The 11492-nt window shown below is 36.3% G+C and overlaps 1 long non-coding RNA gene across 1 annotated transcript; it reads left to right on the top strand.

Moving 5' to 3' along the window:
- The first annotated feature begins 3003 nt into the window (after positions 1–3003).
- Positions 3004–8571, top strand: LOC140325010 (uncharacterized). Its single transcript, XR_011919621.1, has 5 exons — positions 3004–3134; positions 4423–4489; positions 6210–6328; positions 6960–7007; positions 8351–8571. It is a non-coding gene; the product is annotated as an uncharacterized lncRNA (long non-coding RNA).
- Positions 8572–11492: the final 2921 nt, after the last annotated feature.

The following is an 11492-nucleotide window of genomic DNA, read 5'->3' as shown; positions in this document are numbered from 1 at the left end:
CACTTTGTATCTGAAACTCTATATGATATTATATAAAAGAGCCTTCACTGTTGATGTGTCTGTAGCCGGAGCATTCTTATCCAGATATCTTCAGTAAAGCATTACATAATTCACCTCTGAACTGGCTTGTAAGTTCTTTATATCAGCACAGCATAAAAGAGTTGCCGAAGTCACTTGTATTGTGAAGCACTGTATGTATTCATATTCACAAGTCACAAGCATAATTTTTTAATTTGTAGCTTTAGTGCCACTTTAGGTGGAAAGATGGCAATCTGTTTATAGATGGGAAATGGCTGAAAGCGACGTTAGAATTTAAAAAGTGTATTATTGATGCAATGTTACCCAATTAGAATTTACATCTACTTAAAGTATAACTAAACATTTCATTAAATTGCTTGGCTCACCTATGAATGGGTTGGTTAAAAAAAATAATTAACAAATCAAACAAGGCTGTGATTTAAAAACAGTCAAGTCAAGATATCAAACTGCCTATGGTACTGTAAAGTGTGCAGAAATAAATATTTGAAATTGTTGGGAAAAACCTTGACCTACAGGTGTGGCTTGTTCTATAGAGAGGAATCATTTGCATGCCAATAAAGTTCAACCTGTATCGAAATAAAAAGATGAGCAAAGTAAAGCACTGTCCCAGGACCCCTTCATTAACACCTATGTGATGTGAGCCCAGGGTATAATGGTTCTGCCTCCCATTCTGGAATTACCGAATAGTGCAGGTGTAATGATTTGGGACTGTATATTGTAGAATCTATGATCCACCCACCTGTCTGAGAAAAAAGACCTTTGAGTGTATGTACCATTGGAGTGTATGTATGCAAGACATAGCTGCAAGAGATCCCCAATGGGATGAGCAGCTGATGGTGGCATGTAGACAGGTACATTGAGATGTAAAAGGTGATAAAGATAAATTAATTTACATCTACTTATAATACTATCACTTTCAGTGGAACTTGCTTTTTTCTTGCTTTTTTTCAGTACATTTGTTCCAAATAAATAAAAAAAACACAAGGTGATAATTTAATTATGTCCAACATATGTTGTGTAGTAGCCTCTGGCATAAAGTGTGCAGAATAAAATCTGACAATGACAAAATCTGACATCTGACAATGCTGGGAAATTCCTTGACCTACAGGTGTGACTTGTTCTATATGGAGGGATCTTCTGTGAACCTACCCTACCTGCCATTTAGTTCACTCTTTTTCAAAACTTGAAATGACAGTTTGTATATTTTTTTTTAATTTAAGAACAAATGCGTGCAATGATAAGTCACCTTCACCATTCCCAATGAATGGTTTGGTTCTAACCAATGTACTCTATATATAAAATAGATAGAAACCTCTGACTTGGCATTTTATAAATACATAATAATTGTTAATGATATACAGTGCTTTGCTAAACATGATCAAGTTTAAATGTGATTAAGTTTCTTGAAACCTATGATGAGTTCCTTGAAAGCTTGTGTTGCTGTAGGTGCATACATTGGGCCTGATTTATTAAAGCGCTCCAAGACTGGAGAAGATAGACCAGAATGGAAAAACCTGGTGAATTTGCAAACCTGAAACGTTTTAACCCCAACTACATATTTGACTGCAAGTGAGCGAACGGTCACCATGGAAGCCATGAGTTTGATTACAAAGCTCTGCACTTTGTGGTAGACGCAATTAGGGCACCTGCTAAACCACTCAATTACTTCCAGACCAGACCCCCCCCCCCAAGCACACTCCATGCTTTTCCAGGCTTACCAGGCTGTAATCTGTTTGACACCGTGGGAATCCAAAATCACTTAATTTTCTGATCTCCCCTGTGAAACATAAACCCTGAAAATTGGGGATACTCCCCTGATAATCCCCAAACTTCTTTGGCTAAATTCATAGGGGGTTTTATGGGACTATCAGACCCCTGATATCCTTACAAATTGGAATACAATCACACATTTTTATTCTTTGTTTTCTATGTTTATTTACTGAACTTTTTATCCATAAATCTAGAGCTGCAGTCATTAAAATAATGTTGTATATTGGTTACATTTGCTACCACTACATGCAGAATGGCAGCAGGTGCATGAAACATGCCTGACTGTGCACGATGGATCAGTGCTGAACATGGCTCCAATGGCTATTAAACACCAATGCAAAGTTTTCCTAATCCCACTGACACCATTAAAGGGAAACCACTCTTCTTACAGACTAAAGACGGGAAAATTTTTTCCAATGACAATCCTGGCCCCTTAAAAAAAAAGTTTCTAGAGGAATATTAAAAGTACTGGAATGATTGGTAATGCAATACTGTCTAAGATAATCGGCACATCCTCTCACTTAGTACCCACTTTAAGAAAGCTCCCCATAAAGGTTTATCACAGTGTCTGCATCAAATAGAAGCAGATAGGAGTCTGCACTACAGCAAGTCTTTGCCATCTATATAAATGGGCCGGAAAAAAAATTTCTGTAGAATTAATTTTAAATCAATAAGAATGATGACTAGAACTATACCCTGCTGACCTCTTGAGCAATGATGCTCTAGGTCAGCCTTTTTTCAACCTTTTTAACATGAGGAAATTCTTAAAGTAATTTTCCAGTCTTCAGGAAACCCCTCCTATAATTACTCTATGCACAACTCACAGTACATTAGTGTGGTGGTCAGTGGGTAGAATGCTCTTTACATTACTGGCCAGTGGGAAGAATGTCACCCTTACAGATAGCCTACAGGAACCCTGGTTGGGAAACACTACTCGAGATACATACCAAGCTTAATATTTTGTCATCTCAAACCTCAGCCACGCCTAGTTCTACCACCTCCACAACTTCAAGGGATTCCAAACCTATGTTTATACAGTGGCACATTGATGGAAGAATCACAGAAAACAAATTCCTATTTCATAACGTCTGGATTTTCCTTTAAATGGTTGGACGCCTAGCTGTAAAACAAATTGTAAGCAGAAACTGGTATACCCAATATGATTCATGAAGATTTCACAAACTGTCCTTCCAGTATGACTGGTTCTGATGGGTGTTGGTTGTTGTACAGTACCCACCCATCTCATCTTATATTATGTACCGCTGATGTTGTCTGTGTAGTAGCTGCAAAGAAGACGAACCATCTACCACCATCGTCTGTGACAGGTAACCACTAAATTTCCTTCCATTTTCTAAATGTGATATCTACATAGAGATCATTTATCGTTGGTTAGTACCTGTCTATCTGAGTCTTAGGGTCTTTTTTCTTCCTTAATCCCCTCAGAGCTTTCTTTTTAATTTTACTTCCTGCAAATTTTACAGTTTGTAATCTACCCTAAAATTGTATACATCAGTTCTTGAATCAAATAAGGATTTAATACAGCAGCAAATTTATATATATATATATATATATATATATATATATATTTATAAAAAAATTTATTTATATATATTTATAAAGCAATGCAACATGGTGATGACAATGATATCACAGTAGTTGGACTTTTTTTTTAGTAAGGAAAGATAGATAGATAGATAGATAGAGCTCAAAGGGAACATGTTATAGAGAAAAAGAAACAGCATAAACTGTTGGTAAAGCATTGCCATACCTATAAGACATGGCACAAAGCTAATGTTCACCTTAAAGAATTAAGGTTTGCGCTTAAGGTTCAAGGTTAAGCTTCAAGGTCAAGGTTACGCTTCAGGGTGTGTGATTGCTAAAACTTTTAATGATTATATGATTGCTCCATACTAGATGTCACTTGTGACCGCACATCCCTTTCCATGTTAACAGATTGCAAAATTACTTTGCCTACAGTAATTTTCTTTCTTTGTAGAAAAAAACAAGCCCAGAAGTTGGTTGCTTTAGCAAGGTTAGGTTAGCAAGGACAGTCAGTGGTCTCAGTGTCGACAGCTGCCATGATCTGCACTGGCAGTGGGGTTGTAAGACAAAACACTAGGGAGAGGGGACAGTTGTTGCAGTGAGAGGATTTCCCTCTTTGGAGATATTTCCTTTCTCTTGCACCTGTTGTAGCTATGGTTTAGTTGCCAAAGTGGTTGCTTTCTGCTTCACATCGCAAGTGTCAAGCCGTAGTCTTGGTATAGTCGAGAAGTTTTCACCCTGTCTGCTGGAGGAGGGCGCTGGCAATGAGATTGCTGGGGAGGTGCTTCAGGTCAGAGTCAATAGCTATGGCCAAAAAATGAAACAGGAAAGGGGGGGTGGCAGGGTCAAATTGGATTCCAAGGTGCCCATTAGGCCCATGCAGCTTATCAGGTGGGTAACTGTTTACCCAAAGGGACACAGAAAAAAGAAGAAAAAAGACAATAAGCTTTAAACCTTTCTTTAGAGTATCCAAAACTATGAAGGATGGCCATACTATAATGGCCATACTACTAGTCTGTTGCTCAGCAAAATTTTGAACATACAGTATAATAATTTTTTTCTTGTTTTCAGGAGTAAAAAAATTATTGTCAACCTAAAAACTCCACACCCCGCACAAAAATGTCAAGTGTATTAAAATGTAAGTATAGTATTTAAAATGTATTTGGATTATCCTATGATTTTCTAAGAGTGGCTCAGTTTTAATGAAGTATTTCAAAAGGCCATGCTGATATTAATTTTTTTAAGAGCTCATTGAAGTGTTCATGTGTGTTCATTTACAGTCTGTATTTTCATATTGAATTGGCATATTAGTGGAGATTAAATCAGGGTACCCAATTTTACCTGAAAAATATAGTTGAAAAGTATATTGCCAATAAATGTAATAAGAATGTTTTGTAAATGTATTATTAAATATTATTATTAATGAATAAAATGACATGAGTTAATGTGACAGCTAACAGTGACAAGGCTATGTAAGAGTTACATGGGCTGGGGTGAAAGTGACAGCATGTCGCTAACAGGTAAAGAATGTAATGTTTTTTTTAATAGGGTTTTAAAGAAATGTGTGGGTTCTCTATATTTTCAAAACCAGACCCTTTAATTGGCTTGGGACCTTCTTGCATAGAAGATGGAGACAATGAGCATGTGCATGGGTGCTTCACCTCTACTATCCTTAAAAGGCACTCTTGAATCTGGTTTGTCAAGGAAGAAAGGGGGTAAAAATATGTAGCCCCTTCCATTTCTGCAGAAACCTGCCCCCAACAGTGGCAAGATCCATTGTTGGGTGGGAGAACTTTCCCACAATGTGACCCTAGTTTTGTAGAGGTCTACAGGCAGGGAACAAGTTTATAACTGGAAATCCTCTTTGATAAGGACACTCCCAGATATCTGCCACGTCGCATTGGGAAAATAATATAATGTCCCTTAGTCATACCCAGAAAGTGTTATAAAACCCTTAGAAACTATAAGACAACACAAAAAAAACATTATCAGTCTTTTTTAACTAATATTCACCTTAAAAGGTCCAATGATGACCAAACAGGACATCGGATCCAGCATCAGTTGCTGCCAGCTTCACAGTTACAGGAGTCTAGATGCTGCTGGACCTGCAATGTGTTGGAGGAGGACAGCTATGACAGGGAAAGCTATTGTCATCATCCCTTACAGTTACCCAGCCCATAACACAAGAGGGCAACTGAGAACAGCTGTCCTCAGCTAACCTCTTGTCAGATTGACTCTACAAAATGACAGAAGCCCAGCTCTGGTCATTGTGCAGCCAATCCGTGATCCAGGGAATAAAAGCTGTCATTTTTCATCTCAAGGGGCATTACTATAACTGTCAATGATGGGTATAATAATTTCAGATCAGAACTCTGGCTGTTAATATCCTGAGTTCTGGTTTAAGCTGGCATCAGCAGCACATTGAATTGTTGAGCAAGGAGATCATTTTGCCTTACAATTCAATCAATGTTTCAGGAGATTTTTTTCTCTCCTGGTCTGCTAGAACTTTGAATTGTTAGGCAAGATATCTCCTCCTCCTTATTTAATGTACGGAGGTGCATATTATTTTGGCACTGTATAAATACCGTTTATTAATAACAACAACAATAGTAATACATTTTGCCTGACTGGTTCTGCTGGTGCTGCAAAGCATAGTTTTGTTTTTCTTGAGTATAAACCATAATCTGTTTTTGTAATTTGCATGTAAAATATCTCAGTTTACACTTGAGTATTTACATATGTCCAAGGATATATATTCTTTTTAGATTGTTTGTAACCTGATGACTATATTTGCACTACTTCTATGTAATACTGTACTCTACAACGTGGTTTTCATCATCTGCTGATTAATTTTGTAGTTTTCGGGAAGGATGATGATAAAGACAAGGATAAGGACAAGGATAAAGACAAGGATAAGGACAAGGATAAGGACAAAGATAAAAAACATGACAAGAGGAAGAAAAAGAAAGAGAAAAAGGTGAGAATTAAATAATGGGCTTTTTAAAAATGTCCACCTTTCACTGCAAAGCATCAAGTACTATCTGGTAATATCTGGTAAGATAGTAGGTGCCAAAAGTTGGACTTGCAAAACAAATGTTTATTCACATTTGAAAAGAGTAGTGGATGGTTAAAACCATGAAAGATTTTTTTTTTATTTTTTTCAATCTGTGCTCTATTGGGGAGATTTCCATTTACTCTAGCAGACTGTTTTCACCGGACAGAAACACTGTGATAATGTCACTGGGTCTAAAATAAGGTATGTTATTAAAAAAAAAGTGTTTTTTTTTTACAATTTATTGGCATTTTGATATGGTAGAATATAATCAGGTAAGGCAACATTTATGCAAATTATACCTATGATTTTATGTTTTTTTAATATGTTTATTTGGTTTATGCAAGACAAGAGATATGATAAATATAATTACCTTTTTATATGCATTTTCAAAGCATAAGGTTTAAATGTAGCATCCTCTTGCTTGTCAGCTTACCTAAGCAGTTCATTTGGAAACCAAAAAGTAATGTGATAAAACAAAAGGGGTAATATGAATTTAATGATTATCTTCAATGTGTAATGATATCTGAATTAGGTTTCTGTTTTTTATTCCCAGGAAGGAGATAAATCAGGGAGCAGTTCCAGCTCTGACAGTGACTCTGATGTAAGTCTCTAATGTAAAAACTGACACAAAATTGGTTTTGTCAAACCCTGCTCCCAGTGATTTCCAGTTATTAACTGCCTGATAGATGTGGATTGCCTTGCTATGAATTATGAAATGTGTATATAGAAATGTTTTATGGGATTATTATATAGTGCATTAATTATTAAAAAATCCCATAAACATTACTGCACAATGGGGATGACAAACAGGATTACAAGTTTTTGGTGTGTTTTTCACTGCTCTCAATCCTTTCTCAACTCTAGAAGAAGCTATGTTGTTACAAATCCCCAGGGCTCTTGCCATATTCTGGAAATGTGCACAGAATATTTGTGTACTATGATATATTTACTGCTTTAGCAGATCTCCTAAAACAGTGTTCTCCCTTATCACCTCATTGCTGCTTCATTATTTAATCTTCACTCATTCCTCATATCGGTCCAGACAGAATCCTCAGCCTTCAGCCAGTCTTCTCCACTGGCTGATGATTTAACACCTGTCCATGTTTGGGATATAAGTGCAATTGGTGTAAAATTTCACAAAATGGATAGTAAGCAGAGGAAGAATTTTTTATGATAGAACAGACATACGGATTCTTTTTTACTATGAGATCCTACCTGCTAAAAATGTTTCAAATTACAAAGAATTTAGTTTACTTTCAGAAAATGTATTCCTGGGAGTTTGGAATTGATATACTGGTTCTAAATAGGCTCAAGCAGCTTTTAGGAGATGCAGAGGAGCCGATCATGGAAACCAATTTGGAGCAAAGTTGCTGTTGTATGTTGGGTATGATAATTAGAGTGTCAAAAATGTTTTAAAGAGACCTCCACTAAGTACAGCAGTCTTCTTAAAAAACACACAAAAAATAGCAATGCAAATTATTCTCTCCTGGCTTTAATATATACGTAACTATTTAATACAACAAACCGACTAAAGGCCCATTAAGAGATATGTGTTGTGGTAATTCACATAAGGTAACTCACATAAGGTGCACTGATGGCAGGCTAATGCATTAAGGCAACAAATTTGCATTGCATCACACCACAACACATGGCAATGCACGATAATGTGTTGCGATATGGTAAAAAAGGTCTGGTGCTTTTTTGCACACTAGGAAGTCTTGGCAGCTGATTCCTTGAACGACTTGCACCATACTAAATGCACAGTAATGCACAACATAACTTTCATTAACATGTCCATTATTGAAAAGCCTAAAGCGTACATTAATGCAAGTTTACTAATTGGCCTTTAATATTTAGTACATTTTCAGAAAAAAACAAGGCTGTTTTATACTACATGAATACCTGATTTCTTTTTCTAAAACATTCTCGTTTTATAATCCACAGGGAGAAAAAAAGAAAAAGGACAAAAAGTAGTGTCTTGGCATTGTTTTTTTACCTCTATTGAAATGTACTTTGTTTTATTGCATTTGTAATTTACCTCTGTTTTATATTGTGTTGTGTATGCAGCTGTTATGAGGTCCTAAATATAAATGAAAACACCAATTCTAATCTGAAATGACTGTTTTTGGTGGAATTGTGTTAAATAAAATTCCTGCAAAACTCTTGTTTGTAATCACACAGAAGTCTTGGATGGAATCACATATGGTATCCAATAAGGTCCTTGGGCTCCCGAAGTGAGGACATGTATTCAAACCCAAGGTTTTTTTTGTTTAGGCAATACAAACCAAACACACTACCATGGACTAAAATGGTTGGTAATTTTTTATTTTGTACATATTTACACACAACTGTCATTCATAAATATGGCAAACTGACAGCTATGGCCTGCAGAAAATACACAGGGAGACGTCCGTACTCTGTTTGCCAACTCTTTTTTTTCAGAACTATTATATGGTCAATCTGTCATCTATTTCCACCGTATACAATACTAAGGTATTATCATGAGATTCACCCTTACCAACTGTATCCACCCCCCCAAAAACTTGTACATGAGTAGTGAATTATTAGTTTATTACTATTAGTGAATAGGACCTCCCTAATACAAATATACACATTTATAACCTGAAAAAGGTGTAATTAGTTCTGCAGAAACCATAGACCACTTTTCTAGCATAGCTCTCCTAGTTTTAGAACATGAAAAATGTGATTTGGTGATTTCATTATTGTGCTGATCACTGTACTCCTTGTTGGAGGCTCTGACCGACACAGAGCAGAACGAGTATGATTGGATCCATGCTTTTTCGTTGGCTCAAATCTTGAATTGAATCTCTGGTCGGATCATGACCCTTGGCACTGCAGATGTGCTTCTCACTGGGGGCCTACTTCACTTCTGTATTTTGGAATTGAACTTACACCCACATTTTAGGCTTCCTACCAAGCAAACTTCCCTCCATTATTACATCAAGTTCATGGCAATCTCACAGATTGTTGGTCTCTCTTACATCCTAGTTTGATAGGATTGCAGTCAAAATGAATGTTTAACCTAGACTCTTTATGGACAATTGCCCTAATGCTATGTTGTTGTTTAAATAATTGTTTCATATTGGTGGAAAGACACAACCTAATTTTTTTAAATATGTTGTCATTTGTTGTCACTGAGAAAAAAAACCTAGTTTGTCATTGCTGATTCCCTAAATGTTTGTTTCTTGGCTGACCGAGAAGTGTAAACTGTAAATCTATAAACTTGTTTTAAGCTATGCTGAACAGTTTTCTCCCTGGGGGAAATCCTGATGAAGAAGAATATTCTCAGCCTCTCCATTGTCAAAGTCCTACATATCATGGATGTCAAATATATATATTATATAATACTATAGGTAAATCCTAGGCACACAAAGCATAGGGTTTAATATTCATCAAATAGTAAAAAAAATACACTTGGTACAATATCTTTTTTTTCTTAAATAAATACATGGTGCACATTTGTCCTCATGCACCCAAATTCTATGAGTGCCTGTTCTATACTAATGAAATGGGATTAGCTTTGGAATGAGCAGAGGTGGACACCATTGCCCCATAGATGTACAGAAAGCTTCAATGTTAACCTACACATGGATATGGTATAACAAGTAGAAAAAGGGTAAAAGAAGAAAAAGAAGAGTAGTACAGTGCTGGAACAAGTGAAGGGTAAAATACTACTTAATTATTTTGTTTCAATACTCATAATGCAGCAGATGGTGATCCATAGTTCCATAAAAGTGAGAAAACAGCCTGATTGAACAGGGTAAAGGCAGCCTGAGTGAATAGGAAGCTTTTTCTTCCAAAAGAGGGCCTCTCACATCTGTCCAGCCCCTTTTAACTCATCCTATTCCCAATTCGAATATGAGATCTATTGTAACAGATGATTTGAAATCTGATGGGTTTCTCTAAAATCATCCAAAATGTAAATAAACTGGAAAAATACCTAACAGGCAACAAGGTTGTAGACAAGTGATCAACAAAAACTTTCCAAGAACATCCCCCAGGGATTCAAGACAGGGGGTATCTGGGGTTTATCATTTATAGACATTTTAAATGTAAAATGAAGCAGGTATACAAGTTTGTTGAATCTTTATATTAGGATCTCCTTTATAGAAGACAACATTTTGGCCTATTTGTTGTCACTTTTAGGGCTCTATTTATAAAAAAGGGAATCAGACATTCCCTTGTGGGAATCAATTACTGCAATTGAAACACATGGACATAGAAGGTAATGTCAGATAAATAGATCCCTTAGTGTAAATCATCTTCAAATAAATCATTTATTGCATTTATATATCAGGATGCATATGTCCAGGATATAATAGGGGATTCTGGAACATGCTATTTGTTGTTGTAAGCTCTGTTTGTGGCAATAGCACAAACACTTGTTGTCCAATTTCTAGAGCAAAAGGTTAAAAAGGTGCACCACCACAACAAGCACACTTTTTAACATTTTTCCTTCCATTACTTGTTTCTTCATTCCACCCATAGACATTTATGTATAAATTCTGCAGGAGTGTTTAAGGGATGTTGACAGCCGTTAGAAGTTACCCTTTATAGTTCCAAAAATGGAAAACCTTCCATACTATTTCTCCTTTGATGCCCTGTACAGTTAGGATGTTGTCTGCCTCTAAATCAGAAAATATGCTGCCAGTGATAAAGCATTCCAGCAGTAATTTCCCTTGAAATAATCACAGAACACAAGGGGTTGAGCTTGTACAACAGGGCTTCGTAATTAGGTTTCTGCCCAGGGCAGCACGATATGTAACACGGCCCTCCCTAAATGTCCTGACGGGATATGGTAATAACTACTGCAGCTAAGGGAGAGTCGGCATCTGATGTTGTCCTATTTTTTAAAACAGCGGCTGCAGAAAGGGGAGTTATGGGATTTGTAGCATGCTTGATTGTTTGACTTATGTATTAGTGAATTATAAACCTAAACCGTAACATGTTTTTTAATGTAATTTTGTTTAACTCCTTTGAACATTTTTGTAAAAAAACTGTTATGTTCTGCTGCATAAGACAATGATTTTGTTATAACAGTACTGAGACAATATCAACAGCAGCA

This window comes from Pyxicephalus adspersus, chromosome 2, assembly GCF_032062135.1.
Source record: "Pyxicephalus adspersus chromosome 2, UCB_Pads_2.0, whole genome shotgun sequence".
Taxonomy (NCBI): Eukaryota; Metazoa; Chordata; class Amphibia; order Anura; family Pyxicephalidae; genus Pyxicephalus; species Pyxicephalus adspersus.
This window is presented reverse-complemented; position numbering and strand designations above follow the sequence as displayed.